Genomic DNA, 27,992 nt, shown 5'->3' on the forward strand with positions numbered 1-27,992 from the left:
ACAGAACACCTAGCTTACGTTGACTCCTAGACATGCAGTCAGGTGAGGAATCAGACAACAAATAGAGCATAGAGGAATTCAGAGATTATTTAAAGACAAATATTTTAAATGTATTTGATTTTGCACCTCTGATTGTTGCTTTTTTCCTTTAAAATTTTGAGAAGACATTGTTTTGATTCATACTACCAAATACTTTTAAAAGTATTATATTTTTATCTCAAAATTTTATACATGTTTAGAATGTTTCATATAGCAATAACCAGGTATTGAGAGATTGAGAATTGATATTTTTATAAAGTAAACTTTTTAAAAAGGAGATTTGTTTTACTTCAAAATAACTTCTTGTTTCATTACATCCCACTGGCTTCAAAAGGTGTGCATGATTCCCATTCTGTGAAAATATAATTAGCAGTTACTGTGAAACACAAAGTATGTAGAGCATCAACAAAATTACTCCTTGGTAACAGACCAAACAAATTAAAATAAAGAAGGAACAATTCCTTTTGTAATAAATGCTTTTCAACTAACATAGTGGAATGAGTCAATCTGAACATCTCAAAAAACACTGCTTTTAAGAATAGACTAACTGCTGTAAAAACAGAAAATATCCAACTGGTTATTTGACATTTTTGACCACCCCCCGAAAGTGGTTCCACTGAAAGCTTTACCTTTTGGCTAATAACTTTTTATTGTAGAATAAAATAAATTATTTCAAATTAAGAATGATATGCTTATAAATATCAGAATGGCAGTAACTAAACATGTAGGAAACATTTCATTTGCTCCAGAAGGAGTGTCATAGTTGTTGCAATATATCTGCATTCACAAAATTTACCATCTTTCTAATAGCAACAGTAAATTCCTCCTAGTAACAATAATAGACTACTCGATTCTCCCTTTCAATTCAAAAAGGCCATTTTTATTTATAGATGATGGGAAATATTAAATAATCTAACCTCTGCTCTCACCTGCACACTTGATGTTACTTGTGAAAGCTACGTATACATCTAGGTGTTCCTGACAACTCCCAGCTTTCATGTGTCTGAATGAAAAGTCACAGGGCACTTGGAGTCTTGAGGTTGAGGCAAGTTCAATCAAAACATATTGGAGCAATCTTGAGTGTAAATGTGAAAAACAGCAGAGCATGTACATTACAGCATGGACAAGTTTAACAAAGGGATTCCTTATCCCTCCCTTTATTGAATGAATACACGTAAACTGTAAGAAAGAACTAATTCAAGCTATAAGAAAGAACTAATTAATACTCATATACATATATACACACACAAATGCACACTGACACACATTTTTGCAAGACAAACAGAAAAAGTTAAGGTTTTCATTTTCAAGCTTGTCAGAAAATTCCCCTAGCTAAGCATACCTATTTACAATGTTTATATTCTACATACATTCTGTTGAACTCTATTGCATTATCCCCCAAAGCTATATATATATCTTTTAATTCCAAAACAGTCCAGCTAATACTTGTGAATTTTTTATCTACAAAATCATGTTTTCACAGAATTTCTCATTCAATGCCCAACTAATGGGCAAATACTATTACTATCTTCTTTTTATGGTTGAGGAAAAATGTTAAGAGGGATTAGTATTACCTGACTGTTACCAAATTCTGCAATTAATAACATCAAATTTATTTCTAATTGTATAGTAATGTTGGAAAATAAGTCTTCCGGGGTATATATTTTTTTAACATTTCTAAAAATCACAGTTTATCTCTTCCCGGAAACGATAATTTTCTATAAATAGGGACTAACTCTTTGTAAGGAAGACCATGATAATCCACATATTTTATAAATAACAGCATTACTGTAGAAATTGATTTTGAATATCAGTGATAAAGAGAATAATTAAAAACAGCAAATGTATATTCCATCAAGTTCAGTGAGCTTAAAATTTTGGCTTCTAGCTTGGAAATGTGTATTTCTTAAAGCAGAATCTCCCAAATTGTACAAATTAAAATAACTATCTAGGAGATTTATAAAAATGATGGATTACGGTCCATATATAGTGAATCAGAATATTCTGAAAAAGACCTGGGAATCCACATTTTTAATAAATAAGCTAAATGATTCCTATAATTATAAAAGGTTGGGAGAAATAGTATAGTTCACAAACTTCTAAGGGTAAAAAGGAATAAAATTCAGCATATGAACTCTTGTTCTAAATAAAAATATAATATTAAGTGTTTTTGCTAAGTTTTGAGAAATGTGTACTCCCGTGTAACCCATAATGCTATCAAGATATAGAATCTCACTATTATATAATACCAGGAATTTTCTGAATGGCCTTTACAATCAACTCCTGCCCCACGTGTATGGAAATAATGGTTTTTCTGAATTTTTTCCACCATAGATGAGGCTTGCTTGTTCTATAAGTTCATAAAATTGCAATCAACCAATTTTACTCTTTGTTTAAGGCTTCTTTCACTCAGCATAAGGTTTTGGAGAATAACCTATTGTGTTTCATGTATCAGTAGTCTGTTATTTCTCTGTAGTGTTCCATTTTATTATTTATCTATACTCCTATTGATAGACATATGGAATGTTTCTAGTTTGGGGCCATTATGAAGAAAGCCAGTATGAATATTTTCATACAAATATTTTGTGGATACACGTTTTCATTTTTCTTGGGTATATACTTAGGATTGGAATGGCAGAGTCATAGGGTAGGTATAGTTTTAATTTTATAAGAAACTTAAATACATTTTTCCAAATGGCTAAAACATTTAACACTGCCACCAATAATGTGAGTTCCGGTTATTCCACAATCTTCCATCATTTGATGTGTTTTTATTACGGTGTTGATTTGTATTTCCTTGATAACTAATGATGGTGAGAACATTTTCATGTGCTTAATGATTATTCAGAGATATTTCTAGTGAATTTTCTATTCAGAAATATGTGCATTTCAAGTTGGCTTGTTTCCTTTTTGGTAAACTGGCCTACTGCACTTTGGGGCACATGTACTTAAGATGACTATGTAATTATGAATAATATGTATTTATACAGAAAAAAACACAAGTTGTCTGAGTTGCCTACTTCTTTAAGTATTGAGTAAGTTTCCAAACACAGAGATATACTTAGTATAATGGTAACCTCTCTAAAAGCAGAAAGGTTAGGAAGTAAATGCTAAAAATGGCTTTCTGTCTGTGGCCTGCAATCCAAGTTGACTGTGAGAATATAATGTTCCCCTTGTCCATTTTAGGATAAGTGAAGATTCAAACTAAAATTAGGATAAAGAAAGGAAGCAAAGCAAAACATTTTTAGCCACAAGGTAGATCCTGGAGCTGTAAAGGATAATAGATAAAGGAGGTCCCTCCATTAATTGTATTTTCAAACATATTTCTGTAAGCTTCTTAGAGTTTCCAGTATAGTTCCACAGGTCACTGAATCTCACATTATTTTTTCAGTGTTTTATTTCTCCAGACTTTAGTTTTGATAGTTTATATTGCTATGTCATAAAGCTCACTGATCTTTTGTATGCCCATTCTAAATTACCGTTAATTTCATCCTAAGTTACAGTTGTATCTTCTAGTTTTTTCATCTTTAGTTTATGTTATTTATTGTATGATTTTCTGTGGCTGGTACGTAAGTTACCCGTAAATCAGCTTGACTTTTTTGAGGCTTGTGTCTGTTGTAGCTGTTATCTATTGCTAGTTTATCCCTACTACTAAGGCCTGACTTTCCAGGGGTATTTAATGAATTATGGGTGGTCAGCAAGGTTTCTTCATGGAAGATAACTGGAACTTGACATTATAAAATAAATTTTGAAATTCTATATTTTTCTGTAGCTTATAATAATTTAAATATTTTGCCATTATCCAACTACAACTAACTCATTTTTCAATATGCATTAATTAACCTTCCTAATGTTTTTAAGTACAATTAGTTTACTCAAACTTTTCACCTCTTCTTGGATCAATTTTGATGATTCACACGTCTCTAGACAAATATACAGTTGTTTTATAAAGTCACATTTAGTATTTTCTTTAAAATAGCTTAACCTGTTTTTCCAATATTATTTACATTTTTGTTTCTTTTTCCTTATTTAATTTGCTGAGAGCTTATAAATCATTTTAGTTATTAAAATTTTTATCATTGTATTTTTGTTGTTTTTGTTGGTAATCTAATCTCAAAAGATAATTCCATATTCTTAGCAACTTTTCCTCTTTCTTTTTTAATGAATTATAGCTATAAACTTTTCACTTCAAAGCATTTACTTTATTTCATATGTATAAGTATAAAATATATTCCTTTTCATTGCTTTCTAGATAGTTTGAAATTTCATTATTTTAATTTTCCTCTTTGATTCTAGAGTCACATACATGTGTTTTTCCAAATTTCCAAGTAGTTATTTCTTAACACCCTTTTTATTACTCATATCTAACTTTATTATATTATAATAAGGGAAAATAGCCTAAAAAATCTTAATTGTCTAAGTTTTCCATGTGGTAGCAACTTGAGAGGTTTTACTAACAGCTTATACTAGTGGATATTTATATAATATATGCATATTGTCTATTTGGGAAAGTAAATTTTCTGATTTTCTTCTTTTCTTTCTATGCCTTCTTCCCCCTCTCCTAATTCCTTTTTCATTACTTCTATCTCTCTATGATGTATTTTACTATAAAATTTTATTTTATTATAAAATTAATTTATTATGGAATTTATTTTATTATGAAATCAATCAATGTCATGTTTATGATGGGTATTTCTTCTTAATAATGTATTATTATTCACCAATAATGTCACCACTATATATTTATTCTCAAATTTCGGTATATCTAATGTGAATATTCGTGTTTGTGCTCATTTTGTTTTCATGTACCTGTCTTTCTATTACAAAGTATTATTTTCAGCCTTTCTTCGCTTAGTCTAATTATGTCATTGTTTAGCAAACAGTATTTAGTTTATTTGTTTCATGTTAATGTAATCTGAGACTGCATTATAGAAGGAGAATTAAATCTGTCCACATTCTATATAATGTTACATACGAAATTAATAATGATGGTTTGTTATGACTGAAAGGATATAGATATTTTTCTTTATGATGAGACTTTAGTAATTTTACCAGGATATGCTAAGTTTTGTGTTTCATTTGGTTTTGCTTTTTATTTATTTATTTTTTCTTATCAATTCATCCTGAATTGTCTGAGCTCTTTCAATCTTCGATTGAGTCTTTTCAACTCAAGGAAACTTTTTTCAGTAATTTTTAACTACTGCACTTCTTTAACTTTTCTTTTATTTTCTCCTGGAATTCTAAATACATTCGGGGTTCTAGATAATTTTTCTTTTCTATCAACATTTTCTTCCCACTTGACATAAGCACCTAGGCCTGCCTTTGTACCACTGCGTGGTTGGGGACTGCCCTAAGAAGCAAATGGAATTAGCTCAAAAGCTAAGATAGGCACTTACAGGTGGGAGTTGTCAGCTAATCACATTCCTCACATCTAGGCCGCCAGTCCTTCTCTCAGGAAGGGTCTGAGCAGTACATCTCTGTACCTGTCACTAAATGGAGGGGAAAACATCTTTATCTTTATCCTGGTTGTTTAAAGAAGCTTAAAAGAACATATCAGTAATATAATAACATTGTTTAAATATAGGAAGTAAAGAAAAATTAACAAGATTTTGCGATTAAAAGGAGCCAGAAATGCAACTATGCATTATATATACATTGTACGTGAAAGGTCACATTTTTAAAAACCTAAGCTTTCTAACACCTAACTAAAACTAAGAAGTTAGATCATTTTTTAAAATTCACGATATCCTTAGATTAAGACTTTACAATGACTTACGTGAATCACAACTTTCCTTGGTGCTATGATCAGGCACAATTTCTTCCCCAGCATATTCGTATGGTAGTAGGCTGATTAGGGAAGGAGACCAGACTTTGTAATATCACTGAACCAGTGGTGAGATTGCCATTTTGTTTTTCTCTTGCCTTTGGCATTACTCAGCCTACATTCAATAATAGCCCCAAGCCCAAAAGTGTGCAGCGAGAAAAATCTCCAAAGGAAGTGCCCATATTCTGGTCCAATAAGAGGGAAAAGGAAACTTCTAATGGTGAGACACATTGGGGAGCATTCTATTTTTCTTTCTTTCTTTTTTTTTTTTTGTTCTCTCTCACCCCAACCACCAGTGACTGCCATGGTGATGGTGGCAACAGTGGAACAGAAGCCACAGTGCTGGTCAGGCAGTGGCCTTAAACTGAAAGGGAGGGAAAGTTTTCTCTCTAACCATGGGTGTTTTAGTCCCAAGAACATGAGCTGAAGTTCCACTGCTTATTTTTTCTTGCTTTATCCTGATAGTTAGCTCTGGATGTGGATGTAGTAACAGAAAGTGTGCAGGAGAGTGGGAAATATAAAGGAGTGAAGCCCAAGGGAAGCAGAAGAGTTAGAACAATCACAGAGAAGAAGGTGCTCAAGAAAGAAATTCCTTAAAATTGTTTATGATTTCCTGGGTTCACTCCCAAGCTGCACTGCATAGGCCTGTCCCTAAACAGAATATCAAACATTTTGAAAACTGAACTACAGAAAAGAAGTCACCATCCAAGTCACAGACTGCCCACTGAGTGGCATTTATGAAAGACAGTTCCAGATAGCATTAAAAAAGGCTTTCAAAACTTACAAAGTTATGATTATACAAGAGGATTAGATCCTAGAGATCTACTATACACCATACTACCTAAAGTTAACAATACTATATTGTACACTTAAAATTTTGCTAAGATGGTAGAACTTATGTAAAGTATTCTTATCACATAAAGTAAAAATAATAAATAAAGAGGGTGGGAGGAAACTTTTGAAGGTGGTGAATATGCTTGTGGCATAAATTGTGGTAATAATTTCACAGGTGTATACTTATATCCAAACTTGTATACATTAAATTTGTATAGCTAGTTGTATGTCAATCATATCTCAGTAAAGTGGAATTAAAAAAATGAGGCTCATATTGGAATTCAGCCCTCAGAAAAGCCTGAACCCAAAAAGGTGGAATGTCTATGTAAAACATACAAACAGATAAAAATCAGCATTATTTTTAGGATTCAAACAAGAACAAGAGACTAAGGATATAATATTCAAAATATTCAAGATGCAATCTGAAGAATCAGAAAAGTCTCAACTTGCAAGATTAAAAAAACTCAACAGACTTCAAATCCAAATAACACACATGTTGGAAATATAGAGAATAACTTAAAAACAGCTCTTATAGCCATTCTCCAAGAAATAAGGAAAGTAAAAAAATAAAAAAATTAAAAAAAAAAACCTAAGCAATAAAATAATAGGTACAAAGATAAACCGATGGGTGAGTTCAATAGCATAATGGATAAAACTGAGGACTTATAATCAGTAATATGATCAGTGAACTTGAAGATAGATCAAGCTGAACAAAAGAGAGGAAAAAAAGAATGAAAAAAAATTAACAGAGTCTCAGAAACCAGTGGGAAAATACTAAAAGATTTAATATCTGTAGCATAAGCCTTCTAGGAGGAAAAGAGGACAAGTGTGGAGCAGAAACATGTATTTTTAAAAAAATAAATAACGGTTAAAATCTTCTAGCTATAGTGAAAGACATACACTTACATATTCAAGAAGCTGAGAAAATCCCAAGCAGGTAAAACTCAAGAAAATCCATATCCGGCCTCACGATAATCAAACTTAAAAACTAATGACAAAGAAAATGCTTAATAGAAGCTAGAGTTTCTCTATAGTTTCACTTATAGAGAAACAGTGACTTAAATGACTTAGGATTTCTTATTAAAAACCATGAAGGTGAGAATGAAGTGAGGAAAAAAAATTTTAATTTATAACGAGCTGAAAAGAAAGACGGTTGATTCAGAGTTCTATTTCTAGTGAAAATATACTTCAGGAATAAAGGTGAAATAAAGAGAATATCTGAGGAAAGAAACCTAAGAGAATGTATCTCCAGCAGACATGATGGATACGCTCAAAAGGATATTATTTAAACAGAAGAGAATTGTGACTAAAGAGAGCCGGGTAACATGAGGAATGAAATAAGAGCAAAGAAATTATTAATATTTGGGTAAATATGACAGACTATTCTTCCCATTTTAAATTATTTAATATATGTTTGACAGTCTAAAGAAAAATTATAATATCATCCATACAAATTGGAAGAAGTAAAAATTTCCCTATTTGTAGACCACAGGATTGCCTAACTTAAAAACCCCAAGTTATTTACAGAGAATCACCTAGAACTAATAAGTGAGTCTAGTAAGGTCACAAGACACAACGTCAACTCACAAAAATCAATTATAATTCTATATAGCGTTCTATATAGATCCTTTTGACAAGTGGTATTAGAAAAAAGCATATTCTATAGGCAAAAAAATGTACCTCAAACTAAACCTCATAACTTACACTACAATTAATTCTAAATTGATTATAGAGCTGAATGTAAAATATAAAAATTTTACTTTAAAACTTTAAATGTAAAATACAAACTTTTAGAATAAAATAAGCAAAAATATTCAGAGGATTGTTAAATGTGACACAAAAAACACAATCCACAGAGAAAAAATTAAAGATTTAACTGAACTTTTGCTCTGTGAAAGATGTTTTTAAAAGAACAAAGCACATACTTAAAGAAAATATTTTCAAATTATATTATATCTGACAAAGAACATGTATCCAGAATACAAAAAGAATTCCAAAGCTCAGTAGTGAAAAACCAACCCAATTCATAAATAGGCAAAAACTTGAATAGATACTTCACCAAAGAGAAAAGAAGAATGCCAAATAAGCCCCTGAAAAATGCTCAGCATTGTTGTCCATTAGGGAACTGTACATTAAAATCATGATGATACACTAAAACATGCCTATTAAAATGACTAAAATAAAAACAATAACGATAAAAAATGGTATTGAAACTGATAATAACAAGTGCTGACAAGGACATAGAGCAACTAGGTATCTCATAGATTTACAGTGTAAATGACAAATGGTACAGTACCTCATCAAAACAGTGAGACAGTTTCTTAGAAACTTAAGCATCCACTTATTTTATGACTCAGAAATATTATTCCTGGGTATTTACCCAAGGGATATGAAAACTCATGTTCACACACAAACCTGTACATAAACGATAATTGCAGCTCTATCCATAATAGCCCCAAACTGGAAACAACTCAAATGGCTTTCCTGAGTAAATCAATAAACAAAACTGTAGTATATCCATACAATGGAATACTATTCAGCAATAAAAAAGAAACAAGCTATTGACTAATGCAATAACATGGATGAATCATAAATGCATTTGCTAAATGAAAAAAAACAGTTTCAATGGCTATACATCTCAAGATTTGATTTATGTGACTTGCTGAAAAAGACACAATGACAGGGGTCAGGAATTATCTCAGTGGTTGCCATGGGTTAGAAGGGAACACATGACTACAAATGGGCAAAACACCAGGGAGATTTTTTAATGAGGTGCTAAAACTATTATCCTGGATATATTTTAATGAGATGCTAAAACTACTACCCTGATTATGGCGGTGGTTACACAAATCTATACATGTGTTAAATCTCATAGAACTGTACACCAAAAAGAAAGTCAATTTTACTGTATGCTAATTTAAAAAATGATAATGGGTTCCATAAAGAGTCTGGAAGAAGACCGTCCTCAACTTAGTGCTACACTGAAGTATCTCTGACTTTGCACAGTTTCCTGCAAATAATCTGCTCACCACTGTGGTCTGAGCTTTCTACACAAGATCAAAATCCAGTGCATGAGGCTGGTATTAATCCCATTTTATTCACCTCCCACCTTCCACTCATCTCTCCTCCTCTTTTCTTAGTCCATCTGTAAAAGTCCCTCTTTCTTCTTTCAATGCCTCTTTCTTCCTCTCTTTTTTGATAATAAAACTGGGGCTTATTTGTGCATTTTAGAGGAGAATTCTTTTAGGGAATGACAAAAGTAATGTGTTAGTCTAAATTTTCATATTAAGTAGTCCTCATTTGATGGATATCTTATTGACCAGAAGCAGAAACTGGGATTGGAAGCTAATAGGCTCTAGCACTAAGTATTTAACTCAAATATTCTCTAACTATGAAAATTTTTTTTTTGGGGGGGGTTCGTGGGCCTCTCACTGTTGTGGCCTCTCCCGTTGCGGAGCATAGGCTCTGGACGTGCAGGCTCAGCGGCCATGGCTCATGGGCCCAGCCGCTCCGTGACATGTGGCATCCTCCCGGACTGGGGCACGAACCCATGTCCCCTGCATCGGCAGGCGGACTCTCAACCACTGCGCCACCAGGGAAGCCCTGAAAAAAATTTTTTGATTTATCTATACCATACTGTGGAACTGATCAGTTTCTTTCAGTACATACTAGGCTTTGTAGTTTCTAATTAAAATTTAATAAACATTATTTCATTTAAGATTAACAAGTGCTTCTTTTTCACATGGAATTAACATTATTTTCTTTATTGATTTAATTTTTATTGAGTCCCTTCTAGAATGAAAGAAATATGGGTAATGCCTCTGCATTTTTTGTTAAAATTATTATAAAATTAAATCTAAGTTTAGTTTAGCAGTAGTTTGTAATTTTCACTCCATCTCAGAGTGAGATCTTTTATAACAACTTGAGTTCTTAAATACACTTTTGCTGTACGGAAATTCTGCCAACTGTTACTGTCACAATGTTCTTAAAACATAATTATATATGACATTACATGGTTAATGAAACAAACACTTGTTTTTAATTCAAATCAACATCTGGTTTTGCTCTTGCTTTACCACTGAAGAAGCCAAGGTTGACTGGCTAAAGAAAGATCAATTAATATATGATGGTTGAATTAGATGTTACCAATCATATATAATATATCCTCCTCATTCAAAGTACCCAATAATAATACAGCTTTCCATTTATATTTGTTAATATCGTTACTCTTAAATTTATGGTTATAATTTTGTCTAAAATGCTTGCTATTTCAAAAATTTTATTAATAGTGTTTTTCTCTACTTTCTGTTATGCTAAAGTGTTTGGTAAATGAAATAGGAAACAGTGGGTGGTGAGATATCTTTGCTATTTTAACTGTTATTTACATTAAAACTGGTTAAATCTGCTTCAAAGTTTTGCTTTGCCAAAACGTTTTAAAATTGTCTTATCTGACATCAATATGAACTCATTATTAATTTAATACATATACTGTTAGCTGTATACAGAAACAGTTATAGACATGGATTTCTACATTGGTCGGTGCATATACATATATTGCTCTCTTTGTCCACTGAGAGGGTTTAGAAGTACCCCAGTAGTAATAAGCATGTCAAATACAAAGACCTTGGTTTCTAAATATCATTCGCCAGTAACAAGAACCAAAGTTCCTCAGAGAAATGGTTGATTCTAGGACTGGGCTAGAGAAAACAAAAGACAATCCTAGAATGTTTTTCATTATCAAAAAATAAGGAAGACTGAGTCAAAACCAGAAGAATGAGAGTGTGTCAGAGGGAACAGGAGCCAACTGAAAAAGCTTCCAATGACCAAAGCTAGAACAATTTGAACAACAAAATAAATAATGACAATATTGAGTTATAAACCAAAGAATAAAATAAGTATCTAAGCTCATGTTGATATAAATAAATGATAAAATAAATTTTAAAACAGAGGAGAAGAGACATATATTCTCTTCAGAAGAATTCCACAAACCAAAGGTAGAAGGAATAAAAATACAATAGAAGATCAGTATTAGGTCATTATGCAAAATATCTTGATGAATGCTAAAATTTGTGGATGAAACTTTATGAAGGATCAATATTTTTATAGCCTCAAAGCATCATCATTAATTACTGTGATGGTCTAACTATGTGAAAATGCCTTGATATTCCTCCCTCCAGGAGGTAGATATTAATTCTTTTCCCTTTAAGTGTGGACTAGACTTAGAGATTTGTGTTAAAAGAATAGAGCATGGAAAGTGAAAAGTCTTAAGTTTGCAACAATAAAAACTGGCACACAAGAACAGAATGATTTAAGCCAACGTTACCAGACACAAATCATACTGATGTTATGTATCCTCTGATATGATTTACTTTGAAGGACATTTTACCTCTGTGCTATTCTCCCAAATCCATAACTCCAGGCTAATTTTGAGAAAACATTAGACAAACTTTAATTAAAGGAATTCTACAAAATTTCTTACCAGGATTCTTCATAAGTGTGGAAGTCATTAAAAAAAAAAAGGAAAGACTGAGAAATTGTCACAGATTGGAATAGAGGTGATGACAAAGTTCAGTGTGTTATCCTGGATTTAATCCTGAATAAAACCCTGACATTAGTAGGAAAACTGTTATAATTCAAATAAAGCCTATTAATTTGTTAACATTGTACCAATATGAATTTTTTTTTGTTTTCATAAGTTTATTATAGCGATTTAAGATGTTAATATTGGAGAAACAGGGTAAAGTTTATATGAAAACTCTGTACTGTCTTCACAATTCCTCCTTAACTCTAAAATTATTTCAAAATTAAAAAGGGTAAAATCCAAATGATCAAGTAACAGGAAGTGGCAATCAGATTCAGTAGTAATTAGGAAAATTTAATGAAATTCTGCAAGGCACACACAACAGATTGGCATGAAACTAAAGAGTCTGGAAATAATAAGTACCAGCTAAAGTATGGAGCAAGTTCTCTGAAACACTCCTGTTAAGAAGTGTAAATAAGTACAACTTTTTGGAAAATTGTTTGGCTTTATGTGGCAAAGCTGAGGATATGCTTATCTATGACCTAACAGTTTCACTCTGAGGTGGATATTCTAGGGAAACTCATACATATGTACACCAGAATCAATGACAAGTATATCCACAGCAGCATTGTTAGTACTAGCCCAAATCTCAAAACAATTGAAATGCCCATTGTTATTAGAATGAATAAATTGTTATATGGCCATACAATGAATTAACAAATATACAACAATTAAATTTACTGAACTCTAGCCATATGTAAATATTTATGTATACCATAAAAACAATACTAAAAGATACAAACACAAGATAAAATATGCAATATGATTACATTTATAAAAAGGTCAAAAATATAATATTATATTGTATCTTTAGCAGGACATATGCATAGGTAGTATCTAAGTCTGTTTGGGCTGCTGTAAGAAAAATACCATAGACCAGTGACTTAAATGACAAACATTTATTTCTCACAGTCCTGGAGGTTGGGAAGTCCACAATTAAGGTGCTGGTGATTTGGTGTCTGGTGAGAGCTCCCTTCCTGTTCCATAGACTGCATCTTCTCCCTGAGTTTCTGCTGTGGAGGAAGGGGTGGGGGAGTTTTCTGGGGTCCTTTTAATAAGGGCATTAAACCCATGTATGAAAGCTCTGTCCTCACGAGCATATCACCTACAAAAAGCCCCACCCACCCCTAGTACCAGCACACTGGGGCTTAGAATCTCAACATATGAATTTGGGGTGGGAGGTACACAAACATTCAGGTGGTAAAAACATGAGTGAAAACAAAGAATTATCATCAGAGTCATCATATCTTACTTGTAGGATCCTTTTGGGATATATACTAAATATTTTAAAATATTTTAAAAATATAAAGCTATTTACCATAAAAAAGTTTGCATTAGTAGTTACTCCTGAGGGGTGGTGTACAATGAAGCAAGGACATAGGGGATTCTGGGCAGATTTCAGGTTTCTCCTTAGCCTAGATGGTCACCTGGGCATTGGTTTTCTAGTTACTTGATATGTTGCATAATACAATTTTATGCACTGTCATTATATATATATTATTTTTCATATTTTTTAAAGGAAAATGCATAGGTATATTTGTTTTAAGAAACCCAGAATCCAAACTAAGATTTCAAAATCTATAATACTCCAAAAATAACATTTGTACAATTAATGAATAGGAGAAAATTTGGTTAAGCAAAAGTTAACAAAGTGCTTACTAAAAGTGTCATTTGACTCTAAATTTGAAAATTAGGTATGGAATAGAGTCTCTATGAATGTGAAACACATTTTCCCTTATATTTTGTAATGTAGAATCTTAAATTTATATGAAACTAGGAATAGCGGTTTGGCTCACCATCCAGTGTAAATATTCAAAATTGCTGCCAACCTGAGAGATTTAATATAATATATTCAGACTAAGCAGATACACTAAAAAAGTGAGCACCAATTATAGGGACACAATAAAATCATAGGGGAGGTAGAAGAAGTAACACAATATTATAAGTTTCACTTTTGCATCACTTCCAATAGTTTATTATTCAGGCAAATCATAGTCCCAGAAAGATTATACCCTCTCTGTGGCTAACTACAACAGTCCAAGTAAAATATTTCAGTCCTTCATGGGCTAGGTTATATAGCTGAAAAGAAGGCTAGTCACTAAATAGATCTCTTTAAATCCCTAGGCAGACTTAACTCCTTCATTCACCCATTGTGAAGCTTTTATTTTTATTATTTTTTACAATAGCTGCTGTCATTCCCATTTGCCCAGTTGTTCACTGACTCTAGGGTTTAAATAAACCCAGACCATGAAAAGTTATCCTGGATCCTTCTTTTGGTGCTGTAGTAAGATTTTCTCACAGTCTCTTTTTATACTATAGCTTCCATTTCATAGATTTTTTTTTCTTTCCACTGAACTTTTCTGTCATTACCAATATGTCTTCACAGCTTATACTTTTCCAATTATGTAAGGAAGGGGTGTTAGGACTTCCCAATGTACACACTTGGATCCTAACAGCTCTTTCCACATCATTTATAGTATCTAAAACAAAGACTGTATGGATCATAACATTTCTTTCATCACTCCTGGATTTTGATATCACTTTGATGGATTCGTACTAAGTAACTTCTCTCTCCATTGGACATTTGCTTGAATTTGAAGCCTGCTCTATGGGGACATATAGTCACTCCAATATTCCTTTGAAAAACTGTCTTCTAATAACTGTCTTTCAATACCAGGACATTGTATATTTCCTCTGCTTTCTTTAGAACAACCTTCAAGCACATGAGGATTTTAACTCTTCATAGACTCAGTTCATGGATCCAGAATCCCAAAAATGTAGGCAGATTACTGGACGTGATTTTGTCTGTATTTTTCCATGTTTTGGGTGATTGCACTTCTAGACCAGTGGCCATATCAGACTGATTTCACCCGAGGGCCAAAACAACAGTTTTCATGAAGTAGATGTCCTAGTTGTTGTTTGTCTATTCTAGACATAAGACTGGTCAAGGGACAGACATAGCTGAGTGGAAGTGACAGCCTATAGATGTGTGACTGATATTGAGAAGTGTCAGAGACAGTGGATTTTCTGAAAAAAGTGATTTTTTTTCTTATAGCCATGTGAGTAACCATTTGCTACTACAAACAAAATCTAAAATTTTTAACAGCTGTCTTAAGATCTCTCCTGTATAAATTTTAAATTGCCTTACTTTAAACATAAATTTTTAGTATATTATTCTTTCTGAACTATTAATTGTAAATAGTATTATATTAAAAACTAAATGAAACTTATAACATAAGTAGAAAAAGTAATATGTAAGGCACAAGACATGAGACTACGTGAAAAAACATATTTTGGTTGTTAGTTTTCAGTTACCATAAAATTCAATTTTAGATTTGAAACCAAAGTTTTGCACTAAAGAAAAAGTGCTTGGTTTTCACAGCAATAATTTGTTTCTAGATTTTCTGTTTTGCCTCTTCCTCACTCAAAATAAATTTTTTTATGATATTCTGAGAGAGATAAATCAACAGTCCTGCAATATGTTGTAATGTGTGGCTTCTGAGGGAAATTAATAACATCTGTAATTGGAAACTTTGTAAAGACCAAATTTCCAATGAATGGCACCACAAATGCTATTATTGACTTGGAAAATTACTGTCTAAATAAAAATGAAAATCCATGTTTCAGGCCGTTATTATTTCCTTGCCTCAAGTTAATTTCCTCTACACCGCCTTTCCCACTGATGACAGCCACTAGAGTTTTGACTAACCACAGCATATTACTGTTCAGATGCCACAAATAGCACAAAACATACCCATACTGGAAGATAGCTCTGTTCTCATTCCAGGCTGAAAATACTTTTTCAGAATGATAAACAGGACAGCTAACCCCAGTGGCATTCTGGTACTCACAAATGGATAATATCTTAGTGTAAGTATCTATAGCAGTATTTGTCCTCTGTAGCACTTAGGTCTTATTTGCATGTCCAGTAAGTATTTTGAAGAGAAGAACATGTTTTTAAAATAGTAATTATGTAAAAAAAATAGCAATAATATTACAGAAGGAGTCACTTTGAAATCATACTGAGTGTGCTGACAAATCAAAATTTTTAGCTATTAGAACAAGAGCCAGACTAGTCACTGTGATTTGCAAACTCATAAAGAAACATGTCATCTTGTTTCTTGGCCTCTTCCCTGGGTAGTTAGTTCTTGGGATTCTATCTTAACTACAAACATCCACATTTTTCAGATAAAGAACCTAAAGATCTTAGAAATTAAGCAACATTCTTAGAAGTAAACAACTCATAAGAGAACCAAAATCCACGTCTGTTCTACCTGAATTCAAGGTCTGTAATATCTCTAATCATGTGTCCCTGCTCTTCTTTCCTATTCTCATCAATATCCTACAGACTTATAATCCTCATTCCTTAAAGTTATGAAGATTACATTCATGGTGTCCTGGAGGGGATGCAGTGAGGTGGTGAAAAGATGCAGGCATGGAAATCAGGTGGAGGGTATTGTAATGGTTAGGCTAGAGGCAATGAGCATCTAGAATAGAGAAATGTCATAAATGCAGCAAGAGAGGAAGAGATCTAAGTGATGTCTATACAAAATATATAGGCCATAACAGCTCTTTTAATGAAGAAGGAGGCTGCTTCACTCCATATGCCTTTTAAAGTCCTGAAAAAGAAATATGAGGTAGGACAATTAGATTTATCTTCTAGAAACTTGGAATTAGAAATCATGAGATGAGCCAGTTGCTGCCGAGCACTTGAGATAAAAAATATAAAAAGTTCAGACATCTAGAGAGGAACAGAAATGTAGTGACTGAGAGACGTTCTTGCCCACGATAAATAGAAATCTGAATTCTTGATGGCTTTCAGATTACCAGTTGCACTCCATAAGAGGTCTGGATGTATTTTGGTCTGTTTGTGGGTTTCTGTGAGATTACAGCATGTACCCATATAAAAACCACTTGCCTGAGCTGGTTCTTTGTTTTTTGTCAAAAGAGAAAGAGAGAGAGAAAGAAAGGAAAGATAGAAAAGGAGAGAGAGAGAGAGAGAGAGAGAGAGAGAGGAAGGAAGAGAGGGAGGGAGGGAGGAGGAAAAACTTTGAGAAAGAACATAAATTGTTGAGAAAGGTTTGTATTTATGGTGATGGAAGCATAAAAGGGTTAAAGATGTTAAAACAAGAAACCAGTGAGAGAAACTATGGACAAGAGGGTGATATAGGCACAGATTCATAACTCCTTTCCAGAAATCCACTCAGATGATCCCAAATGAATAATGAAATAGGACATCATTTATTCATATGGCATTAACCTTTACGAAATTTGTCTGTAGGTCAAGTCCAATATCAACCAAAATGAAGGAAAGGCTGGTCCCACGTCATAGAGTGATTAAAAATAAATTTATTTTAGCCAGAATGGTTTTGTTTATAGTACATGGATTTATGCTTCACATACTTTAAACTTGCAGTTTATTTTTAAATTTTATTAATAAAATTCAAGGTTAAAAATTAGGCTACCTGCTAAAAAAAGAAATGAAAATTGTATAAATTAATTATATAAGGCTATGCTAAATACTATGAAAAATCTAGTGTGAATAGCATTCTTATTAAAAATAAATTGCAAAATTGGCTTTATGTTTAGAAGAAAAAACTTAATCACAGTCAGGAAAAAAACTGAGAAACATTTCCAGATGAAAATGGCTCTAGGCCTGCCTGGTTTTGTCAGGAAGTGCTTTCAAACTTTCAAGAAATAAATAATCTAACGGTTATGTACTAGTCTAGAGAGGATAATCTGTGTAACATCTATCTATCTACTAAATATGGTATATGTGTATATATGCTAAATACAGTATATATATATATGTACATATATTTATATATACACATATATATAAAACTGTACCTTAATAAAATAAAAAAATATATTGACATACATTTTGAGTTAAAGCTTTCATTGTGTTAAAAAGCAAATTCTATGTTAATGTAGCTATAGACAAAGTCCCCTATAGTCTATCATGTTATTGCTTGTTTTGAAGTAGGAAGTAAGGGTTCTGCAGATAAAAAAATATTTTTTTTTATTTTGTACCGTAACATTTTTAATGCTGTCTTAGCCTGAGTCATATTCATCCAATAATACATGGCTCCAGTGTCAGGTATTCCTAAACCAAAATGTTCTCCAGTCCAGTCATTTTGAAATTCCAATTTAGCTAACATATCCTCCTTTCTTAGAACACTTGGGAACATCTATAGAAAGATTAGGCAAGAGGTCTAAATAGTCATCAGGAAGGCAGGTGGGGAGAAGAGAAGGAAAATAAATCATTGTGCTCTATTGTGTGCCAAGCATTGTGATGGTAACTTTATCTTTAATCCTCATAACCTAACAAAGTAATTATTCTCATTTGACAGATTAGGTATACTTCACAAATACTCTCCTATACTTTAGAGCATGCTATCACTCTAAATGTTAACACCGTAGATCCAAATTCAAAGTGAAAATCTCAGTTATATTAATGAAAGACATTTCAGGACAGTGGTTACAACCAGACTCTAAAACTAGATGGCCTGTGTTCAAATTCAATTCTGAGATTTAATGTTTGTGACCTTGGGCAAATTTTGTAACCTATTGTACTTTAATTACTTCATTTTTAACAAATAAATCCTGTTTCCTAGTGTATTATAAAGACACAAATGGTTAATGTATATAAAACACCTAGGAAAATGCTTGATACGTAGTGAGAGCTTTATAGGTTTGCTTGTAATATTTTTGCATAAAATTAAACTTGGTGGGGAAAAATAAGAATTTTCTGTCCAATAAACTAGAACCTATTTCCTGTTCACTGTTGTGCGTCTTCTACAAACAAGACATTGTGAAATCCTAGAGTTTCCTTTTTCCTTAATCCTTCAACAATCTTTTAATTAACTAAAATAAAGTAAAATTTCCTGCAGTTTTCCTTTTGAGTATTAATATCCTCTTCTAACTTAGAGTAATTGCCCTGTGTGATGGTTAATTTTATGTCACTTGTCTTGGGCCACAGTGCCCTGATACTTGTTTCTGTGAGGATGTTTCTGGATGAGATTTACATTTAAGTTGGTGGAGTTTGAAGAAAGCAGATTGCTCTCCATAATGTAGGTGAGATTTCTCTGATCAGTTGAAGGCCTGAATAGTACAAAAGGCTTGACCTCCTCTGAGCAAGAGGAAATTCTCCAGCATACTAGAGATTAATACAGGATGTTGCATGTATAATGGATATTTTTCCTTTTTATTTCTGAGTTGCATTCTTTGGTATGGATGTACGGCAGTTTATTTTATCAGTCATCAATTGAAAAACATCTGGGTTATTTTCTGTTTGGGGTTATTATGTAAAAAGCTGCTATAAATCTTTTTGTACAGATTTTTGTGAGAACATATATTTTCATTTCTTTGGGAAAATGCTCAGGAATGCAGTTTCTCCATTGTATAGTAGTTGTATACGTAATTTTTTTTTTTTTTTAGGAAACTGCCAATCTGTCTTCTAGAATTATCATTTTAAATTTCTACTGACAATACATTAGTGATCCAGTTTCTCTACATCTTAACAACATTTGGTGTTGTCACTGTTTTTTCCTCCTTCTGATAGGTGTTTAGTGGTATCTCATTGTGGTTTTAATTTGCATTTCACTAATGGCAAATAGTGGCAAACAGTTATTCATGTGCTTTCTTGCCATCTGTATATCATCTTCAATAACATATCTTTGCTCATTTCTTATTTGATTGTCTGTTTTCCTGCTGAGTTAGAGTTCTTTATACGTTATAAATACTAGGTCCTCGTCAGATATACGTGGTTTACAAATATTTTATCCCAGTGTGTAGCTTGTCTTTTCATCCTTTTAACAAGTTGTTTTCCAAAGCAAAAGTTTTTAATTTGATGAACTCCAATTTATTAATTTTTCCTTTTATGGATTATTCTTTTGTTATCAAATCTAAGAACTCTTTGTCCTTAGATTTCAAAGATTTTCTCTTATGTTTCTGTCTAAAAGTTTTATGGTTTTATGATTTACATTTAGGTCTATGATCCATTTTGAGTTGGGGTATGTTATTACAGCCTTGAAAGGGTGATGTACGCTCATCCCAAACCTTTGCTGTCATGTGTGCAGGTGGGACAACATTTTTCTTCTGTAGTGTGGATGGAATACGGCTGTTACTGTCTATAAGTTTCCTGACCCTTTGGTTAAAGATAGCAGACACTGGGGGAAGCTTTATTTTTTTCATTTATTTATTTTTTTGGTCTGTTCTTGCTGGCATTTCTGGATTGCTGGCTTCTTTAGCTCCATGTCTGGAATATATGAAGTAAAAAGAAAACCCAGGGAACTTGACACCCTGTCATTCATCAGATCCCGATGTTCCTGGTCAATCTGCCTCATCCTCTTCACCTTTGGAGTCTTTTTATGTTTGTTTTATATATACTGGCCATGAGTTTTAGTTATATTAAATAGTAGGAATAGGGAAAATTGTGTCTACTACCTCTTCCCAGAAGTGGCAGTCATCACTTAAATTGAATTTGTACCTGTTTCTTCATCTTATAAGAGAGTATAGAAATACAACTTTACACATGAATTCATTGTGTGAATTAAATGAGCTAATATATTTAAAGTATCTATAAAAGTGTGTGACATATAATAAGTATTTAGTACATGGTATATATAATAATACATAATTGTTTCTCTCTTATGTCTAACTAATGAATCCTATGTAGCTAAATAGACTCCCATGTTATAGATCTACATATGATTTAATTCACATATATACAAACATAATTTGAACTATAATAGATTCAAAATTAATAATTGAAAGTTGTCCAGAAAATCACAAGTATTGCTCTTTTTTTCAACACACATATCATATCTTTGACTATAAGTTCTGTAAGTGAAGGAAACAATTGAATTCCCCTAGGCCTATTACACAGGAAGTTATTAATACACATGTGTTCGATGAATGATAGATGTTTCAGAATTCAGTTTAGGCTGTTAATGCAAATCTCCTATTTTAAAAAATAGTATAAAAAAGGAACTGCAGCTTTCTCTATCTCTTATTTTGCCCTTTCTTTTTCCTTTCTTTCCCTCTCTTTTATTTTTCTTACCTTCATTTCCTGAGCAGTTTAGTCCTACATACAGGGGTTAACAGGGCTGAGCATTGTATGCATCTGGATTTAGGAGAATCACAGTAGTCCAGAGTGTTAATTTAGAGCCAGCCTCAAATGAGGAAGAAGTTCAAAATGTGGGGGAGGGGTGTGGCTTGGCTCAAGAGTCAGAGCCCAAGAAAGATGAGGAAGCTGTCTCATTGAGGAACATGGAGTTTCACAGCTGCAGTAGCCTGGGGTGGCATATGGGACGCTGTCCAGTGCAGGGTGGAGGATGGGGATTAGAGCTAAGGAGAGTACTCACATATGAAGGAGCAACCAGGTTCAGGATGTCAGAACCCAACTGAAGAGAGAGGAAGTCTACACAGTAAGGCAATAATGAGAATTTGGTTATGTACGGAGGACCATTCAAATAAATATATTCATTTTATATAATGGGAGCCAGGTGTCTCACTGTCTGAGAAGTGAGTCACAAATTAATAAAAAAGAGAGAGAGAGAGACAGAGAGAGAGGGCTAGTAAGCCTTGTGGTTTTGCATTAATATATTTATGGTGTCAGTGTGAATGCATGGTTTTCAATATAAATGTAAATAGGTAGAGAAATAAATATAGATGTATAATTTAGTCACAAGCTTTGTCTACTGAGCTCACTCAAGATTAATGAGCACACCTCAGACCATGCCTGCATATGCCAACCTCTACTAAAATAAGAAACGACGATTTTTTTTGAGATATGGTTGATTCCAAGGTTTAGTCAGAGAAATTTCAAAGGAACCTAGAACATTTAGTTTTGCCATAAAATAATAAAGTGCTTAAAGAATAATTCAGCCATGTCAAAAGGGCCTATAAATAGCTTGAGGGTTTTTTCACTGCCTAAAACAGAGACATTCTGAGAATCAAAAAATATATATAATTATAGTAACAATTTATAAAGTTTTGAATAAGGGTCTGAATTTCTACTGACATTATTTAATTAAATCAGAATATGATGAAGAATGAGATATTTAAGTAGCCTCAAATTACCTCCCAACAAAATACTACATTCTGTGAATTGACGCACAATGGCAGTGTGTCCCATTCCTGGTGATGTTAACATTGATCATTGATTAAAATGGGATCTTCCAGGCTTCTGCCCTGTAGATATGTTATTTTTTCTTTTTTCTTTTTGTCATTAATAAGTATTCTATTGGGAGGTACTTGGAGGAAACTGGAAGAATTTAGGATCAATGTGTATAGGATTTAAACTGCTAATCAATATATTACATTATCTTGTGTTTTATATTATCCTGTGGATTTATAGAATGAATACTTAATAAGAATTACTCCATATTTTTGTGCACATAAGGTTTAGTCTTAGATGGTTTCGATATCAAATAGGTGATACTGAGATAGAAATATTTAAGAAACTAAGAATAATCTTCACTTATGAACCAAATTTTTATTGGATTTATGTCCTCTCTATGGAGTATACAAGTCATTTTTTTTTTCAGGGAGGAAGGAAATCTTCATAAAATACATTGTCACTGTATGCCACATTTTGCTGAGCATTTACATGTTATCTTAGGCATTTTTCATATCAACTCTTTTTGCATGTTATAAGTAACAAATGAAGTCCACTATCATAAATATTTTGTATTAGAGCTGGGATTTACAACCACACTCTAAGATTACAAACCCATTTTGTCCACAACTCTACCAGGTAACAGTTATGTGTTATCTAGCAATTATTTGCCAAAAACTAAGGAATGATAATGAAACTTAAATTTCAAATAGCTTTTGAATATTGTCCCTCCTCTTTCCCCTACACTTACAAGGAAATGTGCTAATCTGTCCCCTAAGCCTGGGTACATCTCTTTCCTAACATAATTGATTGCATGCCATAACACACATCCAATTTATAAGTTTTACCCTACTTTTTCCACACTTAACACTTTCTCTTTCCACTTTTTATTTCTTCCTAAATTACTTATTCTCCTATCTTGCTTTTCTTTTAAGAAACCAAATACGTGTTTTTACATAGAGCAGCAGGCTTTCAGTAGATACTGGTTTAAATACTTTAATAATAAGATCAACTTATTACTTTTTCAAAAAATTATTCCAACATTTAGATATATAGCAAAACATTAGTAAAATTTAAAGTTCTAAAGAAAAGTAGCTGAATTGTTGCTGGAATAATTTAATAAAGATTGCTTAATTAGCAACAGGCATTTTCTGTAGAAAAGGCAAAATTCAAACAAGTAATTTTTTTTTTTCACTTCTGACCAGAGGGTACAGTGAGAAAATACTGTCTTGTGGTGGGAAGGAAAATATTTGAGGTTTTATTTTAGTGGGTCCAAGAAATGTTCTTCATTTTTCTTTTGAGGTGCGAGAGTAGCGAAAAATAAGAAGAAATCTTCCTTTCCTGTTATCTTTTCTGTAGGATAAATAAATGAGAAATTAGAAAAGAAAGTTCTTGTACTACCCAACAATTGGAGGGCTTTTGGCATCAAGGACTGGAAAGAATTGGAGGAAAAGGAAGAGCCTTTGATATAAAATGATTGGAAAGATACAAACCTTCCTTTGAAGACAATTATACAAATTAGAGAAGTTCCAGGAGTGGACAATCACTAATAACCAAATTGCTAATGATAAAAAGTAAACAAATATGATAAATCTTAACTTCCTTTTGAATTTTCAATTGAAAATGTGAAAAACTCTTCATAATATTCTGAGGTAAAGAAAATGTGAACAAATACTTAATAAATCTAAATAACCTAAATATGCTTCTGGAAATGATGCAATAACTGGTGCCAGACTAGTTCTCTTGCAGTAAACAATTTTAAACTGGACAGTATATAAAATGAAATGATTTTCAAGTCAATAGGAAAAGTAACACTACAACTTTGAGAAAAGGGAAGTTTACAAAGTCAGCTTTGTCACAAATGCCCGACTTCCTGCCTAGAGTCAATTTCCTGACCACATTGCAGAAAACTAGAGCCTGAATAGATGAGGCAGTGATCAGACCTGTGAGTTGGAACGTCAGAGAGAGGAGGGGATACAAAAAGAGAGGGTCCCAGCAGAAACTAACACACCATTGTAAAGCAGTTATACTCCAATAAAGATGTTAAAAAAAAAAAAGAGAGAGAGGGCCTGAGAAGTACATCAAGGGGCTTGTTGTAAGTTCATGACTGAGAGGTGGGCTATCCATTCAGGGAGTAAGATGAGTTGAGGCTTTCCAGAAAGTGGCAACAAATGGGTTAAAAAACAGGATAGAGATATTGTGTTGCATTGGCAAGAACAGAAAAAGGAAAGATTTGAGTTGTGGCCCACCCAGAATTGTCATAACTTATTAACATTTGCCAAAAGTCCAAAAATAGCAGAATTAAAACCACCAAATCAATAAGTAATATTTAGTAAGAGTTTACTGTGCGTATAAGAACAGTTCATGAACTGGAAACCTTCAAATTTAAAACTGATAGAATGCTCACTGGCATGACATTACAGGATGGTTTATAAAATAAAAATAACCAGTCATTAACCTTCACAATGATTGGTTATTACAGTTACAATGGGGATTTCCAGACTGAAAGGGATTAGTTATAAATGATTATCTTATACCATTTTCAGGAAGATGACTTAAGTTTCTTTTGTGATTATCAGAGGCATTTACAAGATATAACCTAAGTTTTGTGTATGTTCATGAAGTAAATTTTGTTTATGTGGCTTAAATGGTTTTGTCTGCTCAGGGGCTTTTCAAGTCTGGTCTCCATTTTGTATTTAATTTAACACATTCATGGCATCTGGCTGAGACACCAGAAAGACCACCACATATTAGGAGAAAGGACCATGTCCTAGGGCACTAGTTCTTAATGGGAGAGGAGGTGAATGGTGCAGGTTTGCCAACCAGTGGACATTTGGCAACGTCTGGGGACATTTTTGATTGTCACAAATTGTGAAGTGATACTGGTATTTTGTGGGTAGAGGCCAAAGATGGCGCTAGCCATCCTCTTTTCACACAGCAGCCCCCACAACAAAAATTATCTGCTTCAAAATGTGAATAACACCAAGGTCGAGAAACACTGCCCTAGAATTGCATCTACTCTCTACCTATCCCCCCCAAAATCCTAAAAATAAGCCTCAACAAGATACACAGGAGAGAAAGACATGCTATATTCAGGGTAACAGAGAGAATAAAGTTCTGTTGACTTTACATCAGAAATAGTGGAGGCCAAAAGTCAATCTAGTGACCTTTCTAAGTGCTGAAAGTTATAAAAAAGAGAGAGGAGGAAAGAAAGAAATAAAACTGTTGACAAGAATTTTATATACAGTGGATATATCCTTGAAAGGCAAGGTTTAAATGACATTTTTAGAAAAATGAAAGTTGAGAGAGTCTGTCACTACAAGAAATGATAAAATGTCTTTCATTCTGAAAGGAAATGAGACAAGAAAGAAACTCAAATGTGCAGAAAATAAATAAAGACCACTGGAAATAAAAGTCTATGGAAAGGCTGGTCTTCAGAGTTGATTCAATTGCTCAGCATCGTCATGAAGATCCCAGGTTTTTGCTACCTTTCAATTTGACATCATTGGGAATTATCATAGGGATGGTAGCAATATGTCTCCCACTTTTTGGACATCACCTCTGACATGATAACAACCAGAATAAGTAAAGGGGATTATCTCTGTGGGGTTTTAAGAAGTAAAGAAATTTTACAGGCTATCTCTTTGGCCAAAATTGAGTCGTATGTCTATTATCAAGCCATCACAGGCACGGAGTCTTAATGACCATGACTGTTGTAGAACAGTCACCTGCCATGGGGTAAATTCCAAGGAGTCACCCTACAAATCCTCCAACACATGAAAGTGGAAGCTCCAATAGTCACACCTGCACTAAATAATTTTGCGCCCATCCACCTTCAACAAAATCACATCATCTACCTCTTTATTGGCAACCTAACACCTAGATGTTTCAAATGGAAATTATTCCATTCTCCTGTCTAGGTCTGTGGTCAGCTTCAGGGTTTCTAGGAATACATAGTAATATACTTCATATTTTATCATAAGTCATGACTCTTTGGTGAAACCTATAAACTCTAAGTCCTTTAGTTCTTAGGATGAATGACAGATTGGGGGAGGAGAGAAGACAGAAACATCTTGAGTTGCATTGTTTATGCAACAAAACCAACTCTATGGATCAGGAAATGACTCGCCGGGAATGTGGGTGCACTTCTTCTAACTGTGAAGCAGTGGGGACAGCATCTTTTGGCTGTCCAATGTAAAATGGTCCCCAGTTCTGATACCATTGGCTGACTGGGTAACAGAGCCCTGGAGCTACTCACTCTACTTCCAGAATTAGCTCTTCCCACCACAGATATTTCAGCAGACTCCTGGGTTGGTCCCTGAAGCTTTCTTGATTTTTTAAATCCCTTTCCACATATTGTAGGAATTCTCTCTTGGATCTTAAAGTCTCTAAGAGCAGGGTTTTTTTTAACTCCTCTACTTCCTACCTAGACCCAGTTAGGGCTGTCTTTGCCTAGGGTCATCACTTTGAGCAAGAGCAGTATCTCTCAACATGTACCTGCCTCCCTCTACACCTCTCTGCTCTCTGCAACGCCTATCACTGCATGTTGCTCCCATTCGCAAGTGTCTTCGTGCCGTCTCCAGCTGCAGTTCTATCCGCCATGCAGATCTACTCAATGTCTTCTGCCTCAGTGAGACATCTTTGATCCAACAGGCAGCACTGATTGTTCCTAAAAGACCTTGAATTTTTGTTATGGCTTCTTCCATTATTGCCTGAAAAAATTAAGCTCACTTTTGTATACTTAATCATAATTTCACTTCTGAAGCAAGAATCAAGTTTTCCTCATTTCTGACTCATAGAAACAGTATGGTCTTTGCAGTCAGACATGTACAAGCTTGAATTCCAACTCCACTATTTTACTAGCAGTTTGACTTTAGACAAATCACCAAGACATCCTGAGACTTAGTTTTCTCCATCTGTAAATAAGAAAATACAAGGAACTCGAAATTGGTGAACCTTAATGTATGCTAAATCTCAAAAAAAAAAAATAAATGTCAAAACCTGAATGAGTTTGTGGATGGAGCTGAATCAAATTTTAAATGTGTCTCCAATTTCTTTGGCTAATTCAACTAGCAACCTATTCAAATGTCAGTGGCAACTTTTGGATAAGGAAAAAAAATAGCCATGTGGGCATTCTGTTTTTAGAATTTTACCAAAGTAGCATCTCTCCCAAAATAAAAATAATAAGATAATAAAATAATAATCATTTTAAGAGCTTAGGACATATGATCTCAAATGATATAGGAAAATATTATGTTCAAATGCAAAGGACCTCCTAATCAAAATTTCTTAGCAAACTAGGAATTGAAAGAAACTGCTTTAACCTTATAATGGTCATCTATAAAAAAGAAAAACAAAACACAACAACCTACATTATTCTTGTAGAACAAAATTTTGGAGCATTTCCTTTGAAATAAGAAGTAAGACAGCTATGCCCACTATCTGTTCTACGTCAGTTGAACATTGTACTGCATGTTCTAGACAAAATATTCTGCAGATCAGCTGGCATAGATTTTCAAAAATGTTAATGTCATTATAGATATGGCTCTAGGTTATAAGATAAAAATTGACAATGGGGAATATTTTAATAT

Source organism: Hyperoodon ampullatus (genome assembly GCF_949752795.1).
Source record: "Hyperoodon ampullatus genome assembly, chromosome: 11".
Taxonomy (NCBI): domain Eukaryota; kingdom Metazoa; phylum Chordata; class Mammalia; order Artiodactyla; family Ziphiidae; genus Hyperoodon; species Hyperoodon ampullatus.